General features: G+C 37.8%; 1 long non-coding RNA gene across 1 annotated transcript; it reads left to right on the top strand.

Annotated features, from left to right (window-relative positions):
- Positions 1 to 16397: 16397 nt before the first annotated feature.
- Positions 16398 to 16990, top strand: LOC139855567 (uncharacterized). The gene is made up of 3 exons (XR_011761486.1): positions 16398 to 16488; positions 16666 to 16704; positions 16793 to 16990. It is a non-coding gene; the product is annotated as an uncharacterized lncRNA (long non-coding RNA).
- Positions 16991 to 18081: the final 1091 nt, after the last annotated feature.

Here is an 18081-nt window from a genome sequence, read left to right as displayed (position 1 = left end):
ACAAGTACGTGAAACTACATTCTATGGTTGAATTATCGAAATCGAATATGCCCCTTTTTTATTAAGTCTGGTAATCTAAGAATTAGAGAACAGACACCCTAATTGACGTGAATCCTAAAGATAGATCTATTGGGCCTAACATACCCCATCCAAAGTACCGGATGCTTTAGTACTTCGAAATTTATATCATATCCGAAGGGTGTCCCGGAATGATGGGGATATTCTTATATATGCATCTTGTTAATGTCGGTTATCAGGTGTTCACCATATGAATGATTTTTATCTCTATGTATGGGATGTGTATTGAAATATGAAATCTTGTGGTCTATTATTATGATTTGATATATATATATATATATATATATATATATATATATATATATATATATATATATATATATATATATATATATATATATATATATATATATATATATATATATATATATATATAGGTTAAACCTATAACTCACCAACATTTTTATTGACGTTTTAAGCATGTTTATACTCAGGTGATTATTAAGAGCTTCCGCTGTCGCATACTTAAATAAGGACGAGATTTGGAGTCTATGCTTGTATGATATTGTGTAAAAACTGCATTCAAGAAACTTATTTTGTTGTAACATATTTGTATTGTAAACCATTATGTAATGGTCGTGTGTAAACAGGATATTTTAGATTATCATTATTTGATAATCTACGTAAAGTTTTTTTAAAATCTTTATCTATGAAATAAAGGTTATGTTTGTTTTAAAAATGAATGCAGTCTTTGAAAAACGTCTCATATAGAGGTCAAAACCTCGCAACGAAATCAATTAATATGGAACGTTTTTAATCAATAAGAACGGGACATTTCAATATATATATATATATATATTTTTATATATTATTATATGTATATATTTAAATTTATATGTAACTATTTACAACTAGTTATTCGTGAATCGTCGGGAATGGTCGAAGGTCAATTGAATATATGAAACAGTTCAATTTTTTTTTTTTGAGACTCAACTTTACAGAATTTGCTTATCGTATCGAAATCATATAAAGATTAAGTTTAAATTTAGTCAAAAATTCCCGGGTCGTCACAGATGACACCGCAGATGTCAATTGATGAGGTGATTGAGAAGTACATGGACAAGCTAAGATTTGTGCAACAATGGGTGCCGGATGAACAATCCCGAATTCAACACTTTGTAAACATGATCTTGCCAGAGTATATGACCTTTGTGAGGTCAGCACCGACATTGTCTCAAGCTTTTGTGATGGCAAAGATGGTGGAAAGTGATGTAAGAGCAGCTAGGGGTATGAATTGGGGAAATGTGGTACCACAGGGTAGTCAGGCTACCAGTCAATCAGGTTCGAAGTCTAAGAAATCATTTGGGTTTAGACAAAAGGGTAAGGGTAACCAAGGTGGATCAGGTTCAGGTTCTGGAAAGAAAGATTGGTGTAAAGGTTGTAAGTCTTCACATAGTGGTCAGTGTTCTGAGGCAACGAGAAGATGTTTAAGATGTGGTATGGTAGGTCATGAATCTCAGGGGTGTTCCTTCAGAGAAAATGTTTGTTGGAGTTGTCATCAGCTGGGTCATCGTTCAGCAAGTTGTCAGGCGTCAAAGGGCGCAAGTTACGTGGCAGGGTCAGGGGCGCGTTCGGCATCTGTCGGGGGTTCCACAGCCTCAAGTGGACATAAGAGAAAGAACCCACCGACTGCGGAAGCCAGGGCCTTTCAGATGACAGTTGAGGCTGCTACTAATAATGATGACGTCATAACCGGTATGTTCTTGATCAACTCAATACCTGCTAGAATATTGTTTGATTCGGGTGCAAATAGGACATTTATGTCTATAGATTTCTGTACTAAATTAGGGTTACCTGCTACTGTGCTGCCTGAGCCTGTTAGAGTAGAGGTAGCTAATGGTAAGACGGTTCTAGTCACAACGTATGTGTCTGGAGCTAGTATAGAAATTGATGGTAGACCGCTTGCTATGTCCTGTTTAGTGTTGCCTATCCCTAGTTTTGATGTAGTATTAGGGATGAACTGGATGAGCCTACATAAGGCCCACATTAAGTGTGATAAGAAGATTGTGACTTTCCGTTTGACCGATGGAACCCGTATTGTGGCCCGAGGGGAACGAAGTGGGTTTAGTTTTCCATTGATTTCTATGATGAAGGCGAGGAAGTCACTTTCTAAGGGATGTGAGTCTTTTATGGCTTATGTTATTGATGCTAAGATAGAGAAGAAATCTGTTATTGATATTCCTGTGGTTTCGGAATTTCTTGAGGTGTTTCCTGACGAATTACCGGGGTTGCCGCCGGTAAGAGAAGTAGAATATAAGATTGAGTTAGTTCCGGGAACAACTCCAGTAGCTAAGGCTCCTTATAGGTTAGCACCTTCTGAAATCAGAGAGATGCTGTCTCAGATACAAGAACTGTTAGATAGAGGATTTATAAGACCAAGTTCTTCGCCGTGGGGTGCACCGGTGTTGTTTGTAAAGAAGAAAGATGGTTCGCTGAGAATGTGTATAGATTATCGAGAATTGAACAAGAGAACAGTTAAGAACAAGTATCCTCTGCCTAGAATCGATGATCTGTTCGATCAGCTGCAGGGTGCATCGTATTTCTCGAAAATTGATCTTAGATCCGGTTATCATCAGGTTCGGGTTGCAGAATCAGATATACCGAAGACAGCGTTCAGAACTAGATATGGGCATTACGAGTTCTTGGTTATGCCATTCGGGTTGACGAATGCTCCAGCAGTCTTCATGGATCTGATGAACAGGGTTTGTAAACCATATTTAGATCAGTTTGTTATTGTGTTTATCGATGATATATTGGTATATTCAAAGACAGAAGCTGATCATGTGACACATCTTCGATTAGTGTTAGAGTTGTTAAAGAAAGAGCAGTTATACGCTAAGTTCTCGAAGTGTGAGTTTTGGCTTCGAGAGGTGCAGTTTCTGGGTCATGTTATCTGTGAGGCAGGTATTAAAGTGGATCCGTCGAAAATAGAAGCGGTAATGGGTTGGAATTCGCCGAAGACGCCGACAGAAGTTAAGAGTTTCTTGGGTCTTGCGGGTTATTATCACCGATTTATAAAAGATTTTTCTAAAATAGCGGGTCCGATGACCAAATTGACTAGAAAGGATGTAAGTTTCCGATGAGGAGATCAACAGGAACAAGCTTTTCAGACTCTGAAACAGTTGTTATGTCAGGCTCCAGTGTTAGCATTGCCAGAGGGTTCAGATGACTTTGTGGTTTATTGTGATGCGTCATTTGCCGGGTTGGGATGTGTACTGATGCAGAGAGATAAAGTTATCGCGTACGCTTCTCGTCAGTTAAAGACACATGAACATAACTATCCGGTTCATGATTTAGAAATGGCTGTAGTGGTATTTGCGTTGAAGCTTTGGAGACATTACTTATATGGTACAAAGTGTGTAATATGTACAGATCATAAGAGCCTTCAGCATATTTTCACGCAGAAAGAACTGAATATGCGACAAAGACGGTGGGAAGAACTTATCAAAGACTATGATTGTGAAATAAAGTACCATCCGGGTAAAGCAAATGTCGTAGCAGATGCGTTAAGTCGTAAAAAGTCTGATGAGAATGTGAAATTTCTGCGTTTGAGTATAACTTCAGATTTGATTGATCAACTACGAACAGTTCAAGCCTGTGCTTTGGAGGATGAACATATTAAATCTGAACTTATGACTAAACGAAAATTTGACCTAATTGATGATTCTCGTGGACTTAAGACTTCAAATAACCGTATTTGGGTGCATATGCTTGGAGACTTAAGGGATTTGATCATAACTGAAGCTCATAAATCTAGATTGACAGTACATCCAAGCAGTAATAAGATGTATCATGACCTTAAATCTATGTATTGGTGGCCGACCATGAAATCAGACATCGCTCGTTTTGTTGAAAAGTGTCATATTTGCGCGCAAGTGAAGGCAGAACACCAGAAACCGTATGGTTCGTTGCGTCAGTTACAGATTCCAGAGTGGAAATGGGAGCATATCACGATGGATTTTGTGACAAAATTACCTAGAACTCAGAGAAAACACGATATGATTTGGGTAGTAGTTGATCGTTTGACCAAGAGTGCTCATTTTCTTGCTACTCGTGAGACAGCATCATTAAGCGAACTTGCTGATTTATATGTGAAAGAGATAATTAGTCGGCATGGTGTGCCATTATCGATTGTGTCAGACAGAGATTCTAGATTTGTGTCGAATTTCTGAAATAGTCTACAACAGAATCTAGGTACACGTGTGAATCTAAGTACTGCTTATCATCCTAAGACAGATGGTCAGAGTGAACGAACGATACAGACGCTAGAGGATATGTTGAGAGCATGTGTATTAGAATATGGTGGTTCGTGGGATACACATTTGGCGTTGGTTGAATTCGCGTATAATAATTCTTATCATTCGAGCATAGGGATGCCACCTTACGAAATGTTGTACGGCCGTCGTTGCAGAACTCCGACTTGTTGGTTAGAAGCTGTAGAGAAACAGTTTGCTGGTCCCGAGATTGTTCAAATGACAGCCGAAAAAGTTGCTATCGCGCGAGAAAAGTTAAAAGCTGCCAGGGATAGACAAAAGATGTATGCTGATCCACGTAGACGTCCAGTAAACTTTGAGGTAGGTGATCGTGTTTACTTGAAAGTTTCACCGTGGAAGGGTGTTATCAGGTTTGGTAAGCGAGGAAAGTTAGCTCCGAGATTTATTGGACCGTTCAAGATTATTCAGAGAGTTAATGACCAGACAGTTGTGTTAGATCTTCCTTCTGAGGTAGCTGGTATTCATAATACCTTCAATGTGTGTTATTTGTGTAAGTGTAAAGTCGATGACGAGACACAAATCATACCGCTAGTAGATTTGAAAGTTGATTTGAGTAACAAGTTGGTTGAGGAACCTATCCGAGTGGTCGACAGAAAGGTTACTAAGTTAAGAAGGAAAGAAATCCCGATGGTTTTGATAGAATGGAAGCACAGTTTAGGGGCTAACTTGACGTGGGAGACAGAAGAGTTGATAAAGACCCGTTACCCTCATCTGATTGACCAAGACCAGATTCCGAGGACGGAATCTCTTTAAGGGGGTGGATTTGTAACAGACTGAAACCGGGGTTAGAAGTAAGATTACTTAATTGCCCTTAGGTTTATATTTGTGGTTAAAATATGCTTTTATTTTAATAATATGTTTATTATTAATTGATTAGTTGGTTAAGACCAGTTTGTGACAAGGGTCACAGAAATGGTTCGTTTGTTGAATTTGGACTCCGTTAGGATTACCAAATTAAGTACGAAAGATATCAGATAACTGATAAATACCCGTGTGTTATGGGGTGTGGGTTTATAACCCACTTAAGTAACTAATATCTGGATACTTCCATTTATTTCCCAATTTGTGCAAGAACAAGACCCGTACCTAACTTTCATCATCTCAAAACCCTAATTGAATCCAAGTCACAAATTAAATTAAGAAGCTTTAGGATCTGAATCTTATCATTCTTATAAGCATTTATCCAGGTTAGCTTGCTTGAATTCGTGCTTTAATTTATAGAAATTGGGTTTTGGGTGTAAAATGGGGTTTTGATGAAATTAAGCTTGAATCTTCATGATTTGTGTTTGTTATGTTTAATTGATGTTAGAAATAGTTGCTATATAGTTTATATGATCTAATTATGATGTGAATTGAGCAAGAACTTATTAAAAATGATGAATTGTGTGTTAGAACTTGAGTTTATGATAAAGTGAGTATTTTGGGATGAATTAATCCTAAATCTTGATTGTAAATGCTAGATTTTGATGTTTATAGTTGGGAAAAGTGTTTATGTATGATTGGTATGTTTCTTTATGCTTGAATTTGGACTATAAACCTTGAAATCGAGTTTTTTTTGGCTTAAAATCACCAAATCAGCGAAGCTGATGGTGAAGATGAAGCTGCTCGAAAAACTCGCTCGAAAACAGTGCTCGAGACTCGCTCGAAAACAGTGCTCGAGAACCTTTTGCTCGAAAACATATTATTGCTCGAAAAACTCGAGTTGCTCGAGAACCTTCTGCTCGAAAAACTCGATTGCTCGAAAAACTCAAGTTGCTCGAGAACCTTCTGCTCGAAAAACTCGAATATGTTCGAAAACTCGAATTCGCTCGAAAAACTCGAATTTGCTCGAGAACCCCATGTTGCTCGAAAACCTTGCCTGTTATGTGAATATTTTTCGTTGAATGTAAAGTTGTGTATTAATACTTGGATATAATACTAACTTGAAATATTATGTGATGATTCACAGGTGATAAACAAAAAGGTGAAGGCTCAGAAAGATTAGACCTCTGAGAACCTTCAGTTGCGGGTAATCGGTGAGTGGGTCTATCTCCGGATAGAGTATCAAGTAGCTGACACGCTACTTGTTCAGACTCTTTATTACTATGATTATGTTCATTACGATTACCATGCGTAGTTAGATATTGCCATGCTAGTTAGGACGATTGCATGACTTTTTATCTGTGATCTTATGTGCACACTATTAGTTGGACACCAATCGAGGCGGCAAGGTTGGGAACCCACCGAGGCGGCAAGGTAGGGTTGATGTGAGGTCGACTGTGGTAGCCTGGTCGGGTCATGAGTTACTGATTGTTCAGTATAGCATAGATGGACGCATGTGTTGCGTCTGGACGGTTATGCAGTGAAATCAGTAAAGCGGACTATCGGTAGACTGTAGCTTGATCAACTACGTCGTGTGCTCGTACAAGCCGCCGATCCTCATATTGTCAGTTATTATATGCTAGTTCAGGACGTTAGCATATCTGTGATCCATTGCATGTTCAGTTGCTTATGCTTGGTCTGTTAGATAGTATCTATTCACTTAGCTATGTGCTAATTCCCCCCACATTTCCACCCCTTGCAGGTTTAGGTACTGCTGGTTAGGAAGGGTGTTGCTGTTGGGTTGAAGACATGTTTGACTACGTGCTTAACTCTGATGTTTTCTGGTTTTATAATATTTTCACGTAACACCAACGTTTTGGAATATTGTAATAACGTTAACTAAGCTAAACTGATAACTATGGTTTGTAAATGTTATCTAAGGGTATTTATGTAATTCAGTCTTCCGCTGTGATATATAAAAAAAAAAAAATCAGGGTGTTACAGGCCGGCTTAGTGTGAGATAAATAAGACTTCCGACCATCTTTCGATACATGGTAACATCTTGAAGACTTTTTCCTTCATCTGCTCGTAGTTTTGTATTTGGATCCATCGGAGTTGAGATAGGTTTGCAATTAAGCATTACGTACTTTTGTAAAAGATCTCACGCATATTTCTGTTGTCCTAGAAATAATCCTTCTCTTTTCTGCTCTATTTCGAGTCCAAGAAAATGTTTGAGTTCTTCAAGCTCCTTCATATGAAATCTGATAGACATATTCTCTCTTGTTCTTTGGATCTCCTTATAGTGATCTCCCGTGATGATTAAGTCATCCACATATACTAGCACTATGGCTAGTTTTCCTTGATCTTGTTTCACAAATAAACTAGAATCTGAAGGAATAACTGTAAAACCACTTTGTACCAAGAACTCACCAATTTTCCCGTACCAAGCTCTTGGAGCCTGCTTCAAGCCATATAGTGCCTTCTTTAATTTGCAGACATGCTCATGATGGATCTTGTTCTCAAAGCCTCTTGGTTGCTCCATATAAACGCTTTTGTCAAGTTCTCCATGTAAGAAAGCATTCTTGACATCCATCTGCCACAACTTCCAAGATTTGCTAGCAGCTAAAGCTAGTAGAGCTCGAATTGTTGTGATTTTCGCCACCGGACTAAATGTTTCTTCATAATCCAGCCCATATTGTTGAGAAAAACCTCGAGCAACAAGTCGAGCTTTATACCTTTCTATGGAGCCATCTGATCGAGTCTTCACCTTGTAAACCCACTTACAAGATATTGGTTTCACATCTTTTGGCTTTGGAACTAAATTCCATGTCTGATTTTCTGTTAGTGCATTAATTTCTTCTTCCATCGCTTTTTGCCACTCTCTACTTTGTGCTGCTTCTTCATAAGTGGAAGGCCCAATAGGTATTGAGTCATCCACATGAGCAGCATTGGCATACCTCGGATTAGGTTGTCTCGGTCTTGTTGATCTCCGTAATTCTTGTACATGCTCCTCGACATCCATTTGGCTTGGACGAACCTCCTCGAATACAGATTGATGCACACCAGTTTTCCATGGACTCGTTTCCTTAGAGTACGACTCTTGTCCTTCTTTAGTTGGATCCACTATTTGCTCTTTACGTTCTTCTTTTTCTTCTGAAACTTCTTCTAATCCATGAGATTCTGGAAGCTCTATCTTTTGAGGTGAGCACCATGAAGAAACTTCATCAAATACTACATTTCTTGAAGTATGGAACTTTCCAGTATTTGGATCGCAACATCTCCCTCCTTTTCTTGATTCATCATAACCGACAAAAATGCACCGAATTGACTTCTTATCAAATTTGCTTCGTAGATGATCCGGTACGAAGACGTAGCATACACATCCAAAAACCTTGAGATGGTTGACGGTTGGCTTGATCTTCCATAATCTTTCATACGGTGAAATATGCCCCAACTTTGTCTGTGGAAGCCTATTTATCACGTATGATGCCGTTCTCATACATTCAGCCCAAAATCTCCCTGACACATTCTTACCATGAAGCATACTTCTACAAGTTTCGGCAAGGTGACGATTCTTGCGTTCTGCGACTCCATTCTGTTGTGGAGTATTAGGGCAAGTTAATTACCTTCTGATCTTGTACTTCTCAAGATAGATAATGAAATCGGTTGATAAATATTCTCCTCCATTATCTTGAGAAGTCATCAATGAATGTCACCATATACTTCATGCCTCCAAGTGATGTTTGTTTCACTGGGCCGAAGACATCTGAGTGTATGAGCTCTAGTGGTGTCTTGGACTGATGTTGTGACTCCTTGAATGGCAATTGGTGAGCTTTTCCAAATTGACATCTAGCACATATTGTATCTGTTCGGATATCAATTTGATGAAGCCCATTTACTATGCGTTTCACCATCATCTCCTTTAACTTGTTATAGCCCACATGCCCAAGACGTTCATGCCACAGATCAGCCGTCTCATTCTTTCGAGTCTTATCCACATAAGCTGTTTCAGCAGATAATACATAGACCGATTCTATTCTTCTTCCATGCATAACTGGATTGCCAACCACCTTTACTCTCTTGAATACGGACACATCTTCTGGTCCAAAGAGCACATAGTTCCTTTCTGCTGTCAATTGTGGTACTGACAATAAATTCTTCTTTAGGCCAGGGACAAGATACACCTTCCCGAGTTGGAGCTTTTGAGAGTCTCCTTCATTTGAAATTATTGTCTTTTCAATGTGAGAAATAGACAACCTTGAATTGTCGGCTGTCAACACGACTCTCTTTCCTTTGTAATCATCCATTTCTTGCAGCTTCGTCTCATCATTGGTCATATGATTTGAGCACCCAGAATCAATGATCCAATCATCTTTGTAGTTTATTTTTGACTTTAAGGTTGCTGCAAGAGCTTGATTATCCATGTCAGCTTCGACGGAGAGTCCTGTTTCTGCATCCCAAGTTTCCTCATTAATGGATGCTTCGAATGTGACCTCTTTCTTCTCATCTCTTGCGGCGACCACATTTCCTTCGAAAGTTCGCCTTCTGGGGAATCTACAATCTCGAGCAAAATGACCCTTCTTGCCACAATTGAAGCATTCACCATTCTTTCTCTTATCATTTTCCCCGTATTGTTGGCGATGATCTCTTCTTCCTTGTTGAGCTCCCCCTGAAGCATTGCCTTTTGATTTTGGGTGACCCTTCCACCCATATGTCTTACTTTCTTTCATCGCCTCTTGTCTTCGAGATGTTGCTTTTTTCTTATTGGTGAAGAGTGCATCTTCTCCGTCTTTTATGGTTACTTCATTCATCTGCTTGGCTAATGCCTCTTGATTAGCCAATAAATTCTCCAGCTCTATTAATGATGGTTGAGTAGGCCATCCTCTCACAGCGGCTATAAATCCATTATACTCGGACCTTAAGCAGTGGATGATAATTCTCTTCATCCTTGCATCACTCACTTTCTCTTCAGGAGCAAGCTGAGATATCTCACGGCAAATAGATTTCACATTGGTGAAATACTGAGAAATAGATAGACTTCCTTGTGAGATACCTGCGAGCTCATTTTCCAAGAGCTGGAGGCGTGCTTCATTCTTCTTTGAAAATAATTTTTCAAAAGTTTTCCAAGCTGCCTTTGGTGTTTTCTCGTCACGGATGTGCTCCAATAGATCCTCCTCGATTGTAGTCTTCAGTATAAATAAAGCCTTCCCAGCCTTGATGTTCCATTTTCTCAAGGCTTCGGCATTTTCTTTCGGTGGAGGCATTGTGTCACTGCCAGCAACTATTTCCCATAAATCCTGTCCTTGTAGGTAGGATTCTATGCAAGTCCGCCAATAACCATAGTTGTGGTTATTGAGACTCTTGATTCCACTGCTCGTACTTGCAAGATCTGCCATTATGACATCCAACATCCAATAAGCTTGGTCCCAGACCGATGAGCTTTCACAGTTCCTAATTGTGCTCCGACATAATCTCCCTTAGAGCTTCGGTGAAGTAAACGTCCAACGTTTACCGATGTTTTCCTCCACTAGAAATGGTCCCGAACGACCCGCTCTGATACCAATTGTTGGAAGCTTCGACGAGCCCAACACACCCACTATAGAGGATCTAGACTATACTAGACTCATTACACCAACACTTTGGCGTTGATCAGCCTTTAATTTTATGAATTCTTAGTGCACAATAGTACTTAGGCGACAGTGTCGACCATATATTATTTAGGCGGTATAACCGACCATGTATCACTTAGGCGGCAGAGCCTACCATATAATAAGAACAACACAAGTGCACTAAGAACTTAAACACAAACTAAGGCTTAACCGGGAAACTTAACAAAGAACACTTTTATTAATACAAAATACAATTACAATATTACTTACTTACAAGCTTTTCTTCTCTACTCACACTCTTCTCACTTCTTACTTCTTCTCTACTTCTCAACTCACTCTTTTCACAACTTGATTACAAATGAAACTCCTCACCCTTATTTATACTTGTCCATGGAAGTTTCTACACACTAGATATTTTCATGGATAAATATCTAGATATTTCTCACCTACAAATATCTATATTATCTAGATTTTTCTACATATAAATATCTAGATATTTCTTTTACATATTAATATCTAGATATTTCCTTATACATATTAATATCTAGATATTTTTCCATACATATTTACAAATTCTATATTATTCTAAATTTGCATTGTATTTTAACAGGTCCGACTAGCTAAATTTAGTGGTATCCTATAAAGTTTAAAGGAAATGCTATAAGTTCGAAAAATATATGGGGTCACGTAGTTAAATTTAGTGGTGTCCTACACATTTTAGAGAGTATTTTCTGCACATCCCGTGACCCCACGGGTCAAAGCATAGAATCGCCCCTGCCTATGTGTTCAATTTGCAAATGACGGTCTTTAACATCAGACACACGCACGTAGACACACTCGTCCATCGCTAGACTTTCACTTTGAGAAGAAATGTAAGCACTTACAGGTATGATTCATCTAATTTACTCTCTTTTTTGAGTAAATTACCAAAATAGTCCCTGTGTTTGTTAATTTTATCCCAAATAGTCCCTCCCAATTATTTACTGCAAAATCAGTCCTTATTTGCATTTTGAAGTCCCAAATAAGTCCCTGTGTTTGTTCATTTTATCTCAAATAGTCCCTGGTAACATGAACAACAGATAGCAGCAAAGTGCGCTTGAGAGACGGTTTTCGAAAGGCTATAACTTCTAAACCGTATATCCATTTTTGATGAATAAGCTGTTGATAGAAAGGTAAGATAGTCAACTTTTCATTGGTCAGGTCATAATAGGTTAAATCGGACTTTTTGGGACCCGAAACGTACCCTAAAGTTGCTGGAAAAAAACAAAAAATCAAATTTTGGTTTTTTTCAGCAACTTTAGGGTACCTTTCGGGTCCCATAATATCTGATTTAACCTATTATGATGTGACCAACAAAAAGTTGACTATATCACCTTTCTATCGACAGCTTATTCGTCAACAATGGAGTTACGGTTAAGAAGTTATAGCCTTTCGAAAACCGCCTCTCAAGCGCACTGTGCGCTGAAGGAAAACAGCAGATGGCAGCAACAGTGCGCTTGAGAGGCGGTTTTTGGAAGGCTATAACTTCTTAACCGTAACTCCATTGTTGATGAATAAGCTGTTGATAGAAAGGTCAGATAGTCAACTTTTTGATGGTTAAGTCATAATAGGTTAAATCGGATTTTATGGGACCCGAAACGTACCCTACAATTGCTGAAAAAAACCAAAATTTGATTTTTTGTTTTTTTCAGCAAATTTAGGGTACGTTTCGGGTCCTGTAAAATTCGATTTAACCTATTATGACCTGACCAATGAAAAGTTGACTATCTTACCTTTCTATCAACAGCTTATTCATCAAAAATGGATATACGGTTTAGAAGTTATAGCCTTTCGAAAACCGTCTCTCAAGCGCACAGTGCTACTATCTGTTGTTCATGTTACCAGGGACTATTTGAGATAAATTGAACAAATACAGGGACTTATTTGGGACTCTAAAATGCAAATAAGGACTGATTTTGCAGAAAATAATTGAGAGGGACTATTTGGGATAAAATCAACAAACACAGGGACTATATATGTTGGGACCTTATATATCTGGGTAAGTTACAAAGAATGTTCGAGACTGCCTTGCTTTCACATGTTTATATCTTCGTTGATAGTGTTGAGAAAGATTTGAACTCTGTCGGCAGATTATCGATCCAGAGGCAAGAAGTAAAAATTGAAGACATGGTAAGACGAGCAATAGTTTGAATATGCAAAGCAGATTATCGATCCTATCCGCCAGGCTGCCCAAGTAAGTTTACTATGCTTTATTTTGATACTCATATTAAAATTAAATTTTGTGGAGCGGTATATCCAGGGATCCAGGGATTCAATTGATCAGTCGTGCCCTAACTAAAATTGTTTCTTAATTTCTTGCCAGTCTCAGTATGAGGCTCTGCTAGCCGAGCTCGACCCTATATGTACGTACCGGACAGTTGGACCATATAGCTAGACGAGTCTACATAAAATTTGTCTATGTCACGAGTATTTTGAAATAATCAGAGGTGACAAATCTGGCTAATGAGTCGAGTTTAGTAACTAGCCGAAGCTAATAGTTTCCTAAATAAAGCTGATGCTCATTGTCTTATTGAGTTTTTTTTAATCACATCTTAAGTCTTCATTTTTTATCTTTAAATAAACTAAAGTTTCAAGAATAAGAATACAAATTTGGACTTCAGCTGTACAAATTTGGTCCGATAACATTTAGCGGACTGTCGATAATTGATCAAGAGGGAAAATGCCACAAAATATAGATATGCCTCAGCCATTTTGGAAGCCTTCCCAAGTCTGTACCTTCACTTTTTTCAACATTGTATTAAGCATTGCCCTGTAGTGCCGCTTTTAGGTCACCTTTGGTTGATATATTTTCTTCGAACTATTCATACACAATATACTCTCAGTCAGTGTGAAGTTTCTTTAGCTATTGTTTCAGTGATATCTAAAGACACTTTTCCTCCATATTTTGCATATCCTTTATTCAATCTTGAAAGCATTAAAGGGTCCACTAGACATGGATGCATATAACTTTAATAGCTGATTAGTTTCTTGGGAATGTGCCAGGATTTGAAGTTCATAACTTAGTTTTTAAATGTCTATGGATGAATTGCATGCACATGACAAGCTGTTTACGCCAATACCCTACCCCGTTTACTCAAGAACCGACTCATTGCTGCCACCGTTTCTTTTAGTCATCCCACTGTGTAATTTTGTTAAATCTTTAATTTATTGAGTCTGAGCTTAAAATGTATTAATTGGGCATATGGGTAATTGATTTTAAGTTGCCTTTTTGGTTACAGGAATCTGGAGAGGGTTAATTCAGCTGAAAAGCTTTCACGGTGAGTTTTTGTATTTTGAACTTTCTCGCTATATTACTTATTATTAAATTTGGGGGTGATCTTTATTGTTAAATTAATTTTGAAAATAGGAATTGGAACAAGTGAACGGGACTAATGAGTTTTTGTCATCAAAGTTCTCCACGAAGCATATTGGGGAGGCTTGCATGATCCTCTACATATTAGGATTATTCGTGAGAATAGAGGAATTTCTATCTCGAAGTCTCTTTACATTGAGAAAATGTTAAAGAAATTCAGTTGTCCTAATAGTACACAAGAGTGTTCCTATGGATCCTAGTTTGGAACAGATGGTTAACACTGGTAAAACAGTTTCACAACTCGAGTATGTCATGACAAAGTACAAGGACGAACATTTTTTTCCAAGGGAAAGCTTAGCAGGTATATAGTATAGTATTAATCCTAGTACATCATTGAAAAGCTATAGGGTGGGTGGGTGGGTGCTTAGTACTTTAAGAAAACTGCAGATTATAGTTTGTCTTTTAGTGTGGCATTGGATGCCGAATTCAATGTGGATAACCTATAGTAAGGAATTGAAGCAAATTTTATATGAAGGTTGTAGAAGTCGTGAGAAGGTGGCTAGTCGGACGAGCCGGGACTAGTCGGGCGTTGATCAACGTTGACTTTGACCACCTCATATGCGACTCAGCCCGACTCCGTCTAAGACCGACTTAGACCTTCTAGTCCCCCTCTCAGATCGGCTTAGCCCTTCTAGACCCTGTCTCAGACCGATTTAGGCCTGAATTTTGACTGTTGACCAACTTTTTCAGCATTTTTCTTTGTTTCAGGTCCGGCTAGTCACCTAACCGACTAGTCGGCCGAGGTGGCTGTTTCTTGCAACCATGTTTAAACTTGTTGTCGCTGCCGGAACCAAATGTTCGCATTAATAAAATGATGCTTAGATTATATAATAATATAATAAATATAATAGAGTTATGATGCTGGTTCTGTTTCCCTGTTAAACATGCATCCTGAGCCTGTCTTTTATTTCATTACTAGATGAATCTTGTTAATATAATACTCTTTTAGTAGATGACAATGAAAGACTCTTAGTGTTTAGAAAATACCGAGGGGCACACGAACACATGTGTACAAGCGCTAAACTGTCATTCTCTTACAAACTGATTGCTGATGTATCAGTCTGTGGGTAGGCACTTGCAGGTATGATTCATCTAACCTTTTTTTTTCCTATTTCTTTTTCCTACTCCTTGTTTCCTTGAGAGACTGTGCAAGGCTTTCACATGTTTATATCATCATCTTTTGCTGTGATGCTACCTGCACTATCCCCATTGATAATGTAGAGCAAGAGACTGGAAAGTTGAACTCTGATCGGGATCATTTCTATGCAAAGCAGATTATCGACCCATAGGGACAATAAGTTAAAATTATAGACATGGTAACACGGGCAATAGTTTGAATATGCAAAGCAGATTATCGATCCTTTCAACCGCGAGGTTTCCCTTCTAAGTTTCTTATGTTTATTTTTAATATTCATATCTAGTAACTGGTATATAATTATGTGTATCCAATAGTTAAGTTATAATATGTATTGCAGTTTGTAATCCAAGTGCATGTGCCCGGATTGAAAAGCATGGAAAAAAATAAATGGTTAGGTGTCTTGCCCTTTGTACCTAGGTCATAGTTTTCATGTTTTGCGAGTATATTTTTTTAAAAAATTTAATCATTGTTGATACACGTTTTCATATATTCCACCTTAATTTGTACTAGATGCTCGTTATCATATATCTCACGTGGGCCGTGTTCTGTTACGATATGCATTGCTTTGGGGATCTTCTCTCCTTTTTTTCATTTTTGCAATCGGAAGTTCATTTATTCTTATATTTAGTGGAGCGATGTATCCAGGGATATAGAGATTTGGTTGATCAGTCATATCCAAAATTTGTAAGTATCTAATACTTTTTACTCATCTGATAACAACTAAATATGTATCTTAATTTCTTACCAGTTTCATTAAGAGGCTCTGCAATCCGAGCTCGACCCCTATGAGTATGGCTTGACCAAATAGCTAGACGAGTCTACAAAAAATTTGTCTATGTCAAATCTGGCTGCTGAGGCGAATTCAGTAACTAGTCAAAGCTAATAATTTTCTTGATAAAGCTGATGGTCATCGTCTTATTATATTTTTATCACATCTAACAGTATTCTTTTTTGTTATTTAAAAATCTGTAGTTTTAAGAAAAGGAATTCAAAATATAGACGTCAGATGATGTACAAATTTGGTCCTTTTGACTTCAACAGGACTGTCGAGGATTATGAAGTTTCTCTAGTTGTTGTTCCAGTGATATCTAAAGACGCTCCAATCGACATGGATGTTCCAATCGACATGGATGCTTATAACGTTAATAGAGTCTTGAACCATCCCGGGATTTGAAGGTCATAACTCAGTTTCTACGGATAAATAGCATGCACATGTCGATCTGTTTACACCAATAACCCAACCCATTTACTCAAGAACCGACCCATCACTGCCACCGTTTCTTTTAGTCTTCCAATTGTATGCTTTTAGTAAATTTTTAATTTCTTGATTTTAAGTTGCCTTTTTGGTTGCAGGAATCTAGAGAGGGTTAATTCAGCTGAAATGTTTCCACAGTGAGTATTTGTATTTTGAACTTTTCTCTTTATTTACTTATGAATAAATTTGGGGGTGATTTTAATTGTTAAATAATTTTGAAAATAGGTGGTCATTAAAACGAATAAAAATCATTTGCAAAAAGAGAATTGGAAGCTTAAGTTCTTACTGAAGGTATTGTCATGGAAATTTTGGTTGAGGGTTAGTACTTCATTTTCCAATTTTAAAGTGAAATAGTGTTTATCTGAAGCTCACTGTTTTTGTGCATACTAAAGATGTAATTAATATGATATTGCATTTCTATATATGCCCAGTTATTAGACTACTTTGATATTAGTTCATTAGTGTCGTTACAACATCCGTAAAATGTTAACTTGGACAAGCCTAACGGCTTATCTTATACTGTGTTTAAAAGAGAGATTAAATATAGTTCGACCAAGGAAGAGAAACAAATGAACCTGGAAAAAGTGTTTTTCTAACTTCTGTTTTCATAGCATTATTTGATATACTATGTGATTTCTGCACCTCCTTAAGTGTTCATTTTGCAAATGAGGGTCTTTAACATCAACCACATACACACACACAATAGACACACGGGTGCACGCACCCGCACTAACTTTTCTTTCTTGGTCACATATTGTAACTCTGTATTACGAATTGTGTGCCCTTGTCTTTCGGAAAATCTACTTGATCTTAAGAAGTGGTTGGACTTAAAGTTTACACCCAAAGATATGTCTCTGCTGAGGTGTTTGGTATTGATCTTTGTACATTTAATTATCTGGTAATTTTATGCACTTACTGGGATGATTCGTTAATTTTAGTCTCGTCTTTTTTCTACAGATATAAGTGATTAAAATATTATATGGATAATGTATACACCAAAACTGTGAAGTAGGGCCTGTGATGATTGGCCAAGCTATGAGATAGTATATCATATCTCGGTGGGGTAAGATTTAGGTGGTCTGATACATTCGATGGCTGAGTGATTACTGCAGTCAGGCCGGTATGAACCTGTTTGAACCTATTGCTTTTCAAAATCTGAACCTCGTTCTTTCTTTAACAGTTATCTTTCCATTCATGTAAAGGCCTATATTACATCGCGTCGCAAAGGTACGTTCTCTGATCTACATGAGGGTTAAGTTGAAGTATAATTCCTTAATTTGAAAAACTGAAGATACATGTTGAAAGGAACTACGTATGTAAATGTAAAGTTTGGCCGCTTCAAGAACCTTGGCACTTTAGATGTATTAGTGTAGCCTTATGGAATTGGTTAGGAATTAGATTTAGTGAACTTACAAGTGAGTATACAAGTTATCTGCTTGTAATTATACTCCGTAATAAGGATTAGTGAACTTGGGACGCCACTCAACTGTAATTACCAATTCCCCTCCCAATGC

This window comes from Rutidosis leptorrhynchoides, chromosome 1, assembly GCF_046630445.1.
Source record: "Rutidosis leptorrhynchoides isolate AG116_Rl617_1_P2 chromosome 1, CSIRO_AGI_Rlap_v1, whole genome shotgun sequence".
Classification (NCBI taxonomy): domain Eukaryota; kingdom Viridiplantae; phylum Streptophyta; class Magnoliopsida; order Asterales; family Asteraceae; genus Rutidosis; species Rutidosis leptorrhynchoides.
The sequence above is the reverse complement of the archived record's forward strand: the minus strand, read 5'-3'. Positions and strand labels throughout refer to the sequence as shown.